This window comes from Phascolarctos cinereus, unplaced genomic scaffold (genome assembly GCF_003287225.1).
Source record: "Phascolarctos cinereus isolate Bilbo 61053 unplaced genomic scaffold, phaCin_HiC Scaffold_726;HRSCAF=1367, whole genome shotgun sequence".
Taxonomy (NCBI): domain Eukaryota; kingdom Metazoa; phylum Chordata; class Mammalia; order Diprotodontia; family Phascolarctidae; genus Phascolarctos; species Phascolarctos cinereus.
Genome location: NW_027556098.1, coordinates 125,036,054 through 125,051,877, shown reverse-complemented (window position 1 = coordinate 125,051,877; position 15,824 = coordinate 125,036,054). Strand labels below are relative to the sequence as shown.

Genomic DNA, 15,824 nt, shown 5'->3' with positions numbered 1-15,824 from the left:
ACAGGCATACAGTAGGTGCTTAGTAAATACTTATTTTTTCTCACTTCCCCCACCCCTTCCTTTTCCTCTAAGGGTGGAAAAAGTTTAGAGGGGCTTTAGTCCTGCCCTGAAGTAGACCATCCCACTGACACAGAGCTAATTGTTAGAGGGAAAGTTCCACCTTATAGTAATTAGCAATCTGCCTTTCTATGCTATCCACCCACTAGAACTCTCTCTTCTGGATCTAAACAAAATGAGTCCACTCCCTTCTCCACTTGACAGCCTTTTAGATCATTGAAAAATGGACATTTTGTAATCTGACTCCCACTGAAAATGGCTTATCTTCTTTAATATATAACCTAAAAAATCAATATGCTTCTATAATCCACCTGTTTCATGAAGAGGTGGCAACAATTCAGTTTCGCTGAGGATGGTCAGCAAGTCAAACGCAACCCTAGTTCATTCTGTGCTTCCTGTTGAAATTAAGGCACTTAGGTGCCATGGTGGATAGAGCACTAGGTTTGGAATCGGGAAAAGATAATATAAATTTCACAGGTTTTCATCTCCATAAGTCATATTCCACAACTCTTCAAAATAAAATCCTACTTAAACAGATGGCCTTCACACTGCCCTGAAAAGCCAGATTTGATCTTTTGGACTAGAAGTCAGTATCAAGGAAATAATCCTAATGGGCAGCTAGGTGGTGGTATGGATTAGAAAATGTTGGCCCTGGATTCAGAAAGACCTGAGTTACTAGCTGGCTGTATGACTCTAGGCAAGTCACTTAATCTGTTTGCCTGTTTCCTCAACTATTACTACTATTAAAAACAAACAAACCAACAAACCCAAGATTGTTGTGAGGATCAAAAGAGATATTATTGTAAAGTGCTTAGCATAGTGCCTGGCACAAAGTAGGTGCTTAATAAATGCAGGTTTCCTTCCTTCCTTCTTTCCTTCCTTTCCTTCTTTTCTTCTTCCTCCTGTCCTTCCCTCTCTCCCTTCTTTCCTTCCTTCCTTCTTTTCTTTTTTGCCTTTTCTCCCTTCCTCTCTCCCTTTTTTCTTCCTTCCTTTTTCCTTTCCTTCTCCCCTTCCTTCCTTCTTTCCTTCTTCTTCTCTTCCTTCCTTCTTCCCTCCCTCTTTCTTGCTTCTTTCTTTCCTTCCTTCTTTTCTTTCTTTCCATCTTTCTCCCTTCCTCCTTCCCTCCCTCTCTGTCTTTCTTCCCTCCTTCCTTCTTTCCTATCCTTCTTCTTCCCTTCCTTCCTTCCTTTCCTTCTTCCCTTCCTTCCTCCCACCCTCCCTTCCTTCCTTTCCTTCTTCTTCCCTTCCTCCCTCTCTCCCTTTCTTCCTTCCTCTCTCTCTTCTTTTTTTCCCTCCCACCTATTCTTCAAAATTTAAATGAAAGGCTACTGATAACAACAAATGTTGTGTCTTCAGAGATGTAATACAGTATTAGACCCATTCCAACCCTAAGATCCTCTCACTATTTTACTCATTCTTTAATAGGGCATGCTATTGAACTGGTAACAAGAAGCAGTTCAGCAACGTCAGGTTGCCCCCTATGTGCCTCTTCCACAAAATATTATGTTTAACCTCGGTCTCTTTAGCAATTGTTAAGGTATCTGATTATCCCCTCAAGCTTTATGTTCTGGGGAGTCACCCACAGAAGCAGTTTCACAAAAAGGTTATTTTTGGCCTGAAGACCTAACAAAGGATTCCCTAAACTGATTGAATTTTATTCCTAGTCCATACAATTGACTATATGGACTCTAACCCCATCCTTGATTTCCTGGTTTTAGGTTGAAGTTTGTACTTTAGTCACTCTAAAACAAGGTTAGAATGTGATTTTGTCATTGAATTATAATTTGTTTATGTGAATAATCCTTTGAAGTTGGTGTGCATATGCAAAAAGATATATTAATAGTTTTTTTAAATAATCAAGAAAAAAACCTGGACATGGTGCCTCATTCCCATAATCACTGCTACAGCATGAGACTGAGGCTGGTGGATGGCTTGAGCTCAATAATTCTAAGCTGTAATAATGTGAAGCAGATCCAGTGTCTGCACTAAGGTTGACATCAAAATAGGGATCCCCCAGGACTGGGGTGCCACAAGGCTGCCAACTAACTCATGCTGGAAAATGAACAGGTCAAAGCTTCCAAATCATTCAGCAGTGGCATCAGACCCCTGAATTTCCACCGCACTAATTCTAGTCTGAGTGAAGTAAGGAGAGCCAGGCTCAAAAACAATAAAACAATAACCAAGGGAAAAAACCTTGAAATGTCATCTTTCTCACCTAGGAAAAAAAAAGGAAAAAAAATTGATTGGTGATTCATCCATTCAAAAAGAATAATTTGAGAATTCACTATGTATCACTGTCACGAAATACTGTTGTAGATGCTATGGCTGGTTTCCTATTCTGACATCTGCTAAAGAGACTTCTCCTGCCAGCAGGGTTTGGGGTGTAACTAAATACAGACTCATTTCCCAACACAGAAACAGAAAATGCACAAACCTACAGAGAGCTGCAGTGCAGCAGTACTTCTCTAGAGCTATAAACACTTGGTCAGATATGGTGAGATCTCCCTTTAAAAGGCCCAGTCTTTATGAATAAAGGCATATATTAATCATTAGATGTTTTTAAAAGTCCAGAAGTAAAAAGGAAACAAGTCTGAAATATTAGTGGAATTAATGTGACCTTAGAATCTAGGACTGACATGTGGCTGAAACACTGGGCAAATGAAAATGTTGTTAACTCCAAACCCTTTTTTCAGAATAGAGTGAGAATTAGATTCTGCACTTTTGATTCCTTAAAAGGCTTAAACTGACTCAGAATGAATTAAAGGAGAACCTCTTAGACAGGACCAAAAAAGGTTTTAGTTTACAAACTCTTCTTTTATGGAGAATTTTAAGAATCAGATGAACATCCTTTGTCTAAAATTGTTTCTATGTAAATGTATGTGGAAATGGAGGTTGGACTAAATGATCTCTAAAGATGCCCATTGAACCTTGAGGCCTCAGAAATACAATATATATCATCTTCTGACATGTTGGCCTACTTAATTTTTAAAAAAAAATTATTGTGAAACATTAATAAAAACAAATACACATCCAACATAAAGGGAAATTCCTGTCTAAAGCTTTTAACAAAATGAATAAATTAACAAATAAACAAGGAAAATTATTTTGTTCTGGGGTAGGAAGTTCTACCACTTCTTGATTTGTCCTTATTTATATAATTTTAGTCAATGAGCATACAGTTCTAGTTCTGCAAAGTAAAATCTGTAGAATTTCATATTGTCTTGCATTTTTCATATTTATAATTTTATGGTACTATGATATTCCATTTCATCACTATACCAGATTGCTGGATATGTAGGTTGTTTCCTTTTTTTTTTTTTCCCATTCAAACCACAGACTTTCAGAGTTGGAAGGGACCACAATGGCCAGCTAGTCCTACTCATGTGCAAGAAAGCATTTCTGCTTAAAGACTTCCAGTCAGAGGAAGCTCACTCTCTCCCTAGGGCAACCCATTCTCCTTTTGGATATGTCTAACTTTTAGGAAGTTTTTCTGACATTAAGTCAAAATTTCTGATTTCTCCCTATTGTTCCCAGATCTTTGCTTTAGGGCTAAACAGAATAAATTTAATCCACTAAATTTAATTTGTTAATTAACTAGTTAAAATAAATTTAGTCCACTAAAACCCCAGAAACTTTTTCAAATGATATTTAATTTATAATTTAATAATATATAATAATATAACATAATTTAATTTATAATGCTTTTTAACTATTTCTCCTACATTTGTATTTGTGAAATAGATTTTGTGAACACATGTAAGACTTTACATTAATCCCTATTTAACTTTGTTTTATTAGATGAAGCATAATATCCTAAATTTTTAAGAATTCTGAACTTAACAAACACCAATTAAAATGAGCACTTACATACATATTACTGGTTAGGGAAAAAAAGATTGCACATGAAACTGTCAGACTCTCTAAAATACACCTTGCTTTTCTTTTCAAAAGATTATTATTAGATTCACCATGTAACCTTCAAAGATGCTCTGCTCTCTGTGATTCTTTCAAGCCTTCTGTTTTCTTCTGTGAATTTAAAAAAATACCTTAACACCTCTGTTTTCTTTCTTTCTTCTGGCAACCTTATCCTTATCTTTCCTCCTTTCTACCTTCCTCCCACAGCCTTCCCACTTTTCCCATCCCAACTGGAAAAAAGAAAAAAAAACCCTTTTTTTGTGTTGTCGGGGTTTTTTCTTAATTTTAGAGGAAATGGGTGGGGCAGGCTAAGTGACTTGCCCAGGGTCACACAGCTAATTAGTAAGTGTCTGAGGCTGGATTTGAACTCAGGTCCTCCTGAGTCCAGGACTGGTACTCTATCCACTTTGCCACCTCGCTACCCCCAAAGCCCTTTTTTTTTTTAAAGTATGCATAGTCAGGCAAAACAAATTCCCATATTGGCTGTATCTAAGATTTTACTTCTCATTCTGCAACTTGAGTTAATCACTTCTTTTTCAGAATGATGGGTAGAATGCCTCATTATCAGTTCTCTGGAGTCATGGTTCATCGTTGCATGGATCAGAGTTCTTAAGTCTTTCCAAGTTGTCTTAACAATATTGTTAATAAATAGATAGTTCTGGTTCTGCTCATTCTATTCTGTATCAGTTCAGTCATCTCTTCTCAGGTTTCTTTAAAACCATCCCTTCTGTTACTTTTTTCAGCACAACAGTATTTTATTACATTCCACATTTTGTTCAGACTTTCCCCAACTGATGGTCACCCCCTTAGTTTCCAGTTCTTTATTATAAGAGAAAGAGCTGACATAAATGTTTTTGTACACATGGATCCTTTTCCTTTCTCTTTGATCTCTTTGGGGCAGAGGAGTAAGTATAACTGGGTCAAAGGGTATGCACAGTCCAGTGATTTTGTAGGTATGGTTCCAAATTGCTTTCCATATAGGCTGGACCAATTCACAGCTTCATCATTTATGTACCTCCATCATTAATGTGCCTATATTCCAACAACTGTCACTTTCTTTTATCAGATTGATAAAGATGGGCATAGAGTGGAAACTCATTATATCTAGATCTTTTTTGGGTCCTGTTATCTAGTGATTTAGCTATCCCCACAAGGTTTGTCTTTAACAAAAATGAAAGCTATGGATATTTTTATACTCATAGATACAAAAAGGTTTTAGGGATAAAGTTCTAGAAATGTAATCACTGGGTTGAAAGTTATGATCAGTTTTGTGATTTTTAATGTATACTGTTATTCTGCCTTCCAGAATGTTTCTAACAGTCTGAAGTCCCACAAAAAAAAATGTATCAATGACTATTTTCTTCTTTTTGATCTACTTTGGGAGAACTGGCTCTTATTTCAAATTATCTCAAATTCTGTGCCCAATTATTCCAAGGGTATTGCTGTTATATTTGGTGCTTCAGACTTTCAGTGTTTTTCAGCAATAACAATGCTCTGTTTGCATAATCCTCCCCTTCTGAAACGGTGAGGTACAGGGAAATAACAAGCATCTGGATTTTGGTCTGCTGCCACACTTGACAACCTTCATTAATCTTTGAGATTCTGATTTGCTTTTCCCAAATAAGAATGAGTTACCCTAAACTATCCAGGAATGTGAGGCAAAGTGGATTATAATCTAGACACAGAATTGCAGCATCTTAGAATTGGAAGGGACACACCCTATCCAAAGTAGAATGCTCTTTCTCTACAACATTCCTAATAATTCAGCCTCTACTTGAGGACATCCAGCTGTAGAAAACTTACTACTTCTTGGGGTGGCTCATTCTATGGAGAGTGTCTCTGTTAGGAAGTTCTTTATGTTGAGCTGAAATTAGCTTCCCCATGACTTTTAACAATTGCTCCTAGTATTGACCTTTAGGGCCAAATATTTGTCCTTCATATGAAAGCCCTTCAGATATTTGAAGACAGCTATCATGTCTCCACTGTCTTCTCTTCTCTGAGCTAATCATTCCTGATATTTCTAAGTATTCCCATTTTCTTTCTTCTACATTTCCTCATTTTAGATAATGTAAAAAAATCACAGAACTTTCAAATAGAAGGCATATGTTCTAATCTGAGTTATGTCTCATCAGTTGTGTGGCCTTAGCCAAGTCAACCTCTCTGAGCCTAAAGTTCCTCATCCCTATAGTGGATATAATGATATTTTTCTTTTTTATAGGAAATATTTATATTTATTTTAATGTATTCAATTAAAATATGTTACACTTGGAAGAGAGGAGTTAGTCCCTGACTAATTTATTCTACCTATTCACCTTCCTAGGATTTAGTCACAGACGATGAGATTTTAATGTGTTAACAAAGTATTGATTCCTTTACAAAATGTAGATATCTTTCCCTGATCAAATCAAAGAGATGATACCATTGGCAAAACAAAAATTGGCCAGGCCCCTTTAGGCCTTTAGAAAGCTAAGCTTGCAGTCTTGGGGTCATTCAATATAACTAATCAGTTCAGGTCAGTCCACTCTAGGAGCCATGTTATGAAGGAAGTCTCCAAGGGTGGTAAGAGGGAGGGAATTTTCATTTTTTCCTCCCACACCCACTGACCATTGTATCTTGCAGAAGAGCTACCTGCTCCATAAGTAACAGTGCATCTACAACTATGATAGACTTAGCTCTTCTCAGCAATATAATGATCCAAGACAATTCCAAAAGACTCATGATGGAAAATTCTATCCACATCCAGAGAAAGAACTATGAAGTTTGAATGCAGATTAAAGCATACTATTCTTTTTTGTTGTTGTCAGTTTTTATTCTTTCTCATGGTTTTCCCCTTTTGTTCTGATTCTTCTTTCACAAGATGATTAATGTGGAAATATGTTTAATATGATTGCACGTGTATAGCCTATATCAGATTGCTTACTATCTTGTGGAGGGGGGAAGTGAGGAAGGGAGGGAGAAAAATTTGGGACTCAAAATCCTATAAAAAATGAATGCTGAAAACTATCTTTACATGTAATTGAGGAAAATAAATACTATTGACAAAAAAAAGCAACTGCATCTGGCAGGGAACAGAAACATGCCCTCTCTAAACAGATATGGATACTGAAAGGTGGCATTCAAGTTGATTCAAGAAACAGGACCTCTGGCAGTGAAGAAAAGAGCCATCCATGAATGCAAGAGAGACCTCCTCCTGGAAATTAAGAGTCAAGCTATGGAAAAGAGCAGACTGTGAAAAAGCAAGCTGACCAACCTGCCCAGAAGGGACTCTGTGTCTAGGATGGTATTGGCAGGAGTGCTTCATGAGAACTCAGTGGTTTGCTGCATGCACTCAAATGTGAAATCTTTGATCTTGTAATCTTAGATTGAAACAGGATTTAACTTAGCTTTCTACCTCACAGTAAAAATTTTGCTAGCAGCTAGAAAAGATAATAAAAGATAGGCATGGTTAATATTAGGGGAATTGTGGGAAGACACTAGTGCATTGTTGGTGAAGCTGTGAATCAGTATAACCATTCTGGAAAGCAATTTAGAATTATGCAATAAAGTGGCTAAAATGTTGATATCCTTTGACCCAGAGATTCCACTGCTAGACACACACCCCAAGGAAGTCATTGTCAAAAAGAATATAAACCATAGAAGCCAAAATATTTTAGTAGCATTTTTGTGGTAGCAGATACCTATTAAGGAATAGCTAAACAAATTGAATGCAATGAAGTTTTTCTGTAATAAGAAACAGCAAATATGATTGATGCAAAGAAACATGAAAAGCCTAACATAAACAGATGCAAAGTAAAGTAAATAGAGGGAAGAATATAACACACACAATGGCTAAAACAATGTAAATGCAAAGAACAACTGCATTGTAGGCATTACATAGAACAATTGAAAGTGAATTGCAAAATCACAATTTTTAAAGTACTTACTTGTTTTATTAAATATGTTTCTCTTCTTTTAAATTTGTATTTAAAAAATTATTACAAGGGATGACTCTCCAAAATACAGGAGGGGAAGGATACAGGAGAAAATCTAGCCAAAGAAAATCAATAAAGTCTATTTTTTAAAAAAAGATTTTTGCTGGCATCATAGTATATTATTATAATTTTAGATGCCAGATAATAAGTGTAATAATGCCTAAAAGTTATAAGGCACTTGACATTAGAAAGATTCCAGGCCTAGCTCTTTGTCTACTGTACCACCAGCTACCTCCTGTTCCTATTCTTTGACCACTTACATACTGGGAAATGGATCTTACTCTTACACATTTTTAACAAATATTTATAGATTTTGGATGTCAAACTTTTAGGAAAAAATGCTCATTGCAAATTTTATTCTTCTCTAAGCCTGTCCCTTCTTATTCTAGATTTTGATTATGCAAAAACTTTTTTTTATATAATTGAATTAATCTATCTTGACTCTTAGAGTATATTCTATTCTAAGAGTGTTTCATCTCTTCACAATTGGAAGAGCTAAAGTATTCCATTACACTCCACTTATATATGATCTTTTAAAAAAGAAAATGAGATCATGAGGCATTTGGAATTTATTGCTATATATATGGTGAAATGTAGCAGATGCAGAAGGAGAGGAAAAAAATATACAGTTAGTAGTGTCCAGCACTTCTCTATAAGAACAGTTTTTCATAGAGCTTAAAAATCCAATTCAAACTCCATAATGGCTTCAGATAGAAAAGAAAAGAGACTCCCATTGTCAAATGGAATAAATAAAACAAACAAAAAACCTCATAGCAAGAAGGAAGTAATGGCTAGAAGATATATAGATATCCCTTTTCCTTCGCAGTTTGCTTAAGTATGTAACTAGATAGTAAGTTTCAAAAGTGGGTGACCTGAATTACAAGTCACTTGAAAGTAATTAGATTAGTCTTTATCTTTTGGGCAAAATTCCCAGTAAATTGTCACCTTAAAATCAAGCCAATAACAATGTTCTTATCTAGAAGTTCTGAAGTGTGGAAGAAAGCAGTTATCACCCAGGATTAGGCAACAAGGAATTTAGCAATACATTTTTATCAGAGGAACTAAAATTAATTTCATCAGTTCTAATAGACTTTAATTTACTGTGTTTCTGAAAAATTTTGCTGCTATACCTATGAAAGTAATATTTCTCTGGTCTTGGCACCATTTATATAGCCTGAAAACAGTTTGAAAATGAAATTAAAATTTTGGATCTGGTGGTTTAATAATAACTTACAGAATACCTAAAATAGACTACTTCAGATGACCAAATTTATCAATCTCTCCAGAAAAAAATGGAGGGGTTGGCTAAAGTGGCCTAATCTATTTTTGTTCCCAAATACAATCTTTAATGCTTGCTTACTCCATAAGCTGATTGAAACCCATTTACTGGTGAAGCAAGGAAGACAGCATGCAAATTGCATCAAATAGTTCTTATTTTGTGAATGGAATGATGGTCATATAAATAGAGTACTTATACTAGATTTTGTAATAATATCTGATATGTACATAGTATTTCACAGTTTATAAAACACTCCCCGCAAGCATGCCACAAAGCACATAAGAAAAATATTATAGAGGGGAAAACTGAGGCTTAGAGAGGTACAATGATCTGCCTATGTCATATGCCTAGTAAGTGGTGGAGCAAGGCCTCAAACTCAGAACTTTTGATTCTAAGTCTCTTTCCATTAAATCAGGTTTGCCCTTCTTAACTAAAATACTTATCCTTAAAAATCAAGTTCAAATACTCCCTCAGTTCTGCTCCTCAACTTTGTTAGAGTTGGGGAAAATAAAACCAACTATTTAAAATAAAATATTTTCAGTGTGCAGACCAATCCACCTATAAACTGATATATTTGCCTTTGAAAAAATTATTATTCTAGTAGTACATAAATGGTTGCCAAAAAAAGTTGTCTAAAATATGTGATTCAGTAGCATTTATCCCCCAATCCCTCCTTCCTCATCATATAGTCACATTCTTATACAACTCTTCACTTAGCTCTCTTTTTCAAGGACAGTGACAAGAATTCACCTATTGATTGCAAAATGGACTTTGGTATAATGATTCTTCATTCACATAAATGTAAAAATAAGTAAATAAATACTGTAGAAAATAGCTGTACTCCAAAATAAGAGGGTCCCAATAGTTATGAGATCAAGTAGAAGGCATTGGAAAGTCTTAAAGTTTTCATTGCTCATTTATAAATTAACTGTATTACACAACAGTAGTCTAAATGAAATTGAGTGTTCATATGGAATAGCATATGCTGCTCCATGTGGAGGACAAACTTGTGGCCATTAGAATTAATTGAAATAACATTGGGGGTTTTTTTGCTGAATTTTAAAAATTAATTTATTTTGATTTATCAACAATCACTTCCATATGCTTTTGAGTTTAAAATTTTTCTCCCCTTTCCTCCCTACCACCCTCCCCAAGACAGGGCACAATCTGATATAGGCTATACATATACATTCCTATTAAACACATTTTCACATTAGTGATGTTGTAAGTAGGAATTAGAACCAATAGGAGGAACCACCAGAAATAGGAAACAAAACTGAACAGAAGAAAAAAAAATAGCAAATACTATGCTTCAATCTGCATTCAAACTCCATAGTTCTTTCTTTGGATGTGGACAGCATTTTCCATCACAAGGCCTTTGGAGATGTCTTAGATCCTTGTATTGCTGGGAAGGGTTAAATTTATCAATATTAGTCATCGTACAACTTGGCTGTTATTGTGTACAACGTTCTTTTGGTTCTGCTCATTTTACTCAGCATCAGACCATACAAGTCTTTCCGGGTTTTTCTGAAGTCAGCCTGTTCATCATTTCTTATAGCACAAGAGTATTCCATTACATTTAAATATCACAACTTGTTCAGCCATTCCCCAATTGATGGGCATCCTCTCAATTTCCAATTCTTTGCCACCACAAAAAGAGCTGCTACGTATATTTTTGTACATGTGGGTCCTTTTCCCATTTGTATGACCTCTTTGGGATATAGCCCCAGAAGTGCTATTGCTGGGTCAAAGGGTATGCACATTTTTATAGCCCTTTGGGCATAGATTAACGTTGGTTTTAAGGAGCACACTTGAAGATAATTCAAGCAGTGTTTAGCAATAAACAAACAAATTTAAAAGGAAACAGATTAAAATGCAGTCATTCTAAAAATATTTTATAGTGCTATAAACAGATTATCCTTTTTTTTGGCAAGGCAATCAGGGTTAAGTGAGTTACCCAGGGTCACACAGCTAGTGTATGTTAAAGTGTCTGAGGCTGGATTTGAACTCAGGTCCTTGACTCCAGGGCTAGTGCTCTATCCACTACACCACCTAGCTGCCCCTGGGATTAGTTTTAGAATCACCAGTATTATGTTACTGTTTTTGCCAAATTTTCTTTTCAGTAATTGATTTTCTAAGATTATCTGGCCCTGTGTCAAAATTTACATCAGTCTTTCATTTTTGTACTCAACTTTAGGAATTTTGGGGGGAGGGGGGAGGTGTGTAGAGAGATAAAATCAATTTCAAATTAGTATCTTCATTTGTTCGTATGTGAAAATTTGTAGAAATGCCTGATGGTTCCGCATAATACCAGACGTTTCTATCCATAGACTCTGAAACTGTGAGACAGCTGAATGTGAAGTGAATTATTTTGCATAGTTCATGAACACAAGTGTGAAAAAAAATAACTGTTATAAAATAAAAATTAAACCATGCTATGAAAATGTTCAGGGAAACATGAAACTTATAGCCTGAAAACTCTTCCTAATATGACATGGGAAAATTTTTATTATATTATAAAGACTATTTACAACCCTAACATTAATATCATTTACCTTATTACCTTCTTAAAGTATCTCTTCAGGAAATAGATGCGTCAACACATAAAAAGGATGTTTCTGCATGATATTAGCATTCATTTTTAAAAATTTACTATGGAAATGGAATACATGTGGCAAAAGGTGATGAGAATAGAGAGGAAATGGTGTAGCTCATGAAGTCAGACACATCGCAAATTGGAATAATTTCAGCACCATGGACACAAGCAACATATCCATCAAAGCCTTTTCCCACTGAATACAGAAAGGAACAGAAGACCAAATCCCCAGAGACATGAGGCTCAGTCCTAGGCAGTTAGATTTGAAGCTAGGAACATCTTGGTCACTGTCCATCCCACTGATTCCTAACCTTGTAGTGTGAATTTAGAGTCAGACATGGGTTCTCCAGTGCTCACAAAAATAGCCACTATGCACTTAATACTCATTAAAATATGAAAGCTTATATGAAGAGGTAATTCAAATCCTGCTTGAGGAAGAAAAATGACTAGGCAAGAATTAATTCCACCAAATTTTCAATTCCATGAATAAATAACATTAAACATACAATCTCCCTCCATCCCTTTCATAGAGCAGTGTGCAAAGATCTGTTCTGTGGAATACTGACTATTTAGCTTTGCTTGTTATTTAGTTTATCCAGTTCTGCTTCTGTGGTTACAGAGATCTCTATGTAAGGATCTACATATATATATCTGAGAAGTGGGGGTTTAATAAAAATGTAGCTTAGAGGTCAGCATAGAAGCTGATACCCAAATAGATATTAAATCCTCAGTAACAATTGTAAGATGACAGACTCTTCTCAGTATTTTTGGCTGACCACTGAGTAAATGATACAAACACACATCTGTTTATTTATCTGCACATGAACCTTTGGTCTAATTAGGATTAGTGAAACACAAAATAAGATCTGTTCACCTGGACACCTAGGTAAAATGTAATCCTGATTCTGGACTTCTCTTAGATTTTCTTATCTTTCTCCTTGACCTTCCTTCTCTTTCCTCCTTTCTTCTTTTTTCCCCCCTCCACTTAACCACCTCTCCAAGCTGGAAAAGTGAATTGTAAATACTGAATTCCTGTATGAATCTAGCAGTGGAGCTCAGGAAAGAGCTATAATATATTGCCTTCTCCATGCTGAGGAAAAAACAGACAACAGCCATACTGTTGGACTCCTTGCTTATGATAGGAGAGGAAAGTGAAAAGGAAAAGATGATACTGCAACATTTGACCACTTTTGTTTTTTTCAAAAATCTATAACCAAGGTAGATTTAGATGCAGGTGAAGAGATGGAGGATGGGAAGGGAAGCCTCTGAATTCATGATGCCACAGGTCATTGCTCACCACTGAGAAGAACAGAATCTCTATCTGTTGAGCTCCTGTGAAGAAGTTAAGAGTTGCTAACTCCCCCCCCTTTAACCTCACCAGCCCCCAAGTTCTAGTTTCATAGAAAAAAAATTAGTTGCCCAATTATTTAATTCAACTTAGTCTTCAGATAGCCCTAGTCAAATCTTTAATGACAAGGGTGGAGGAGAGATTCTCTTCCCTAGGATAAATGAAAGGATTATTTCTCATCCTTTTCCCAGCTTTCAGAGACACTAATGCCGAAAAGCAAAGGATTTAAATGTCGACCTGTTTTCAGCCCAGGTTTTTCTTGCCCTTCCAAATATCCACAGGAGGGGGTGGGGAAGGAGGTGACAGGAAAAGAGGAAGAGAGTGGCTGGCACAGAAACAAACACAGGTATGAGAGGATAAAAAGAACAAGATAGCTCCTCTGTGGTATAAAAGGCCAGAGAAAGCTGGAATCCAGGAAGCTACAGCTTTTACCTGTCTGTTCTGGCGAGGGAAGGAATAGACGTTTCTGCTCCTTTGCTGAAGTCTGGAAGTTATTGCCTTCGGACCAGGAGGGAAAAACTGAAGTGTCAGAACTGAGGACAGGAGGTCTGGGTGAAGGTGTCTGCCAGTGTTTCCATTTCCCTCCGACTGGGAGGGATAAAAACAACAACAGGAAAATAAACAGAAGCTGAGAATCCCTTCTGATTCACAATCTGCTGGGCAGCCGCTAGCAGCTTAGCGCATGCTGGAGAAAAAGAAAGCTGCCACGGTAGCGCTCTGGGGCGCTAACCCTACAGGCTCCTTCCTCCTCACTTCCCAGATGTCATGCCTGAGAAGGACGAGGGGGGAGGGGCAGGGGAAGGCGAAGAGAGAAGGCCACAGCGGGGGGAAAAAAACCCTGAGTGGGGAATTAAAGGAGGAATAGCGGAGCATGCGCATCCAGCATGCTATAGACACAGAAGCTGTGGGGAGGGGGGTGGAATCTAAGGTTAAGGGTAAAATATTACTTCGAATCCTTCTCTGGTTCCCTGAATGCTTGAACTAATGTAGACTTTTTTTTGTTTCTATAGTTATTTGGAAGTTTTATATCTCAAGGAGATTATTTTCTGGCTCTATTAAAAAAATCACCTTCCCTGAAGGTCAGTTTGTCCACCTTTGAGGAGAGTAGTCTCAGGCATACAAGATTGATGGGTGGCTTCGGGTTATTTTGAAAGTGTCATTCTAAGGCATTGTATATTCCCCACCCCAACCCCACTATTCTGTTGTGATTATTTCACTCAGTTTCCAAATGTTTAAAAATATTTTCTATTTCCAAAAATACTCCCTAGCATCTGTATATTACATAATTTTAACACCGAAAGGGACCTTGGAGTACCTATGGTCCAATCCCCTCATTTACAGTTAATAACATTTACAATTATCACCCACTTGCTTTTCAAGAGGAAGGTAATGGCAATTTGCTGGCTATTTCTAAATAACAACCCAACGATGTTTTGAAATTGATAAATATAATAGAGTAAGTGACTTAGTGGTCATTAAAATAACCCCAAAACCTGGGTTTCAACCTTATCTTCAGGCACTGACCTTTATTTTTCGGTCCTGTTAAAACAAAGAGACTGGTCTGATCAGATTTCCCCTTCCCCCACAAGAATGGAATTTAGAGATAAGCTTGGCAAAATAGGTACACTGCAACTCTGCTGGAGTATCTCTTTGTAAGCAGAATTAATATCTGTATAAAAATAGGACATATTCTAAGGACTAATATCTTTAAGCACTGAACTATTAAGTTTCCCCAGATTGGTCTTCTTCATACAATATGGTAATTATTTTCAACCAAAGGGTTTACCCTCAAAATGTAGTCATTTGCCCCCAAATATTTTTCTTTCTTTCAGGCACACAGACACACCATTTTATGAACGTATTTTGATCAGTGTTTCCAGAGGGGGACAGACTTTATGCAAACATGTTATTTTTCTGAGCCCAATAAAAACCTACAGATTCATCACCTTAGAGGAAGCAGGCTAATTACAGATGGAAATTATTTACTACAACAAATTTTTTAAAAATCAAAGTATTTTAAGTGACATATTACCTCTTCTCTAAAAAAAATGCCTTCCCTATAGCATTCAGAAGGAAAAAATAAAATATATACGATATTGTGAATGTGGCAACCCCTCTGGGAAACCTCTCCTACTCAGTACTCACAGATGGGTAGGTTAGGTCACAGAAATATGTCTACTCTTAAAGGTTCTAAAACATACTCTGGATAGCCTAAAACGATATCTTATGAACTTACCATTAACAATCATCTAGTAGACTCAATAAGCTCAAAGCAAAGGCATTTTCTAAAATTTCATAGTAAGAATAATAGTTATGTAATATTCCTCATGTAGGAACCTCCTCTCTCTTTTCATAGTGTCCTCATGCTGCTCCTCCTTGGACACTGGGTATCTGCTGGGCGGGTTGTTCATCTGGGCTCACTGGGTCAGCTTTGCCCTAAAGGTGAGCTCCAATCTGGAAGAGCTAATTCTTCCTTGAAGCCTAGTTGATGCTCTTTTTTGCTGCCCAGGGTCTTTCCTCTTGAAGCTGCTTCTGCATTGCACTGTTTGATTCAACTCTTGAATAACTCAACTTTCAGTTGTGACTGGAACTCTCAAGGAAGTAGACCTCTCTGCTTCCTATTTGATTCAGTGTCTTTAACTGCTGATAAGGGACAGT

General features: G+C 36.6%; 1 protein-coding gene across 1 annotated transcript in view; it reads right to left on the bottom strand.

Annotated features, from left to right (window-relative positions):
- SLC35G2 (solute carrier family 35 member G2) overlaps positions 1–13,935 on the bottom strand; it is a 59,090-nt gene extending 45,155 nt beyond the window's left edge. Inside the window, exon 1 of the mRNA XM_020986101.1 lies at positions 13,599–13,935. The gene's annotated coding sequence lies outside the window, so the exon portion shown is untranslated. The remainder of the gene's footprint in view (positions 1–13,598) is intronic.
- Positions 13,936–15,824: the final 1,889 nt, after the last annotated feature.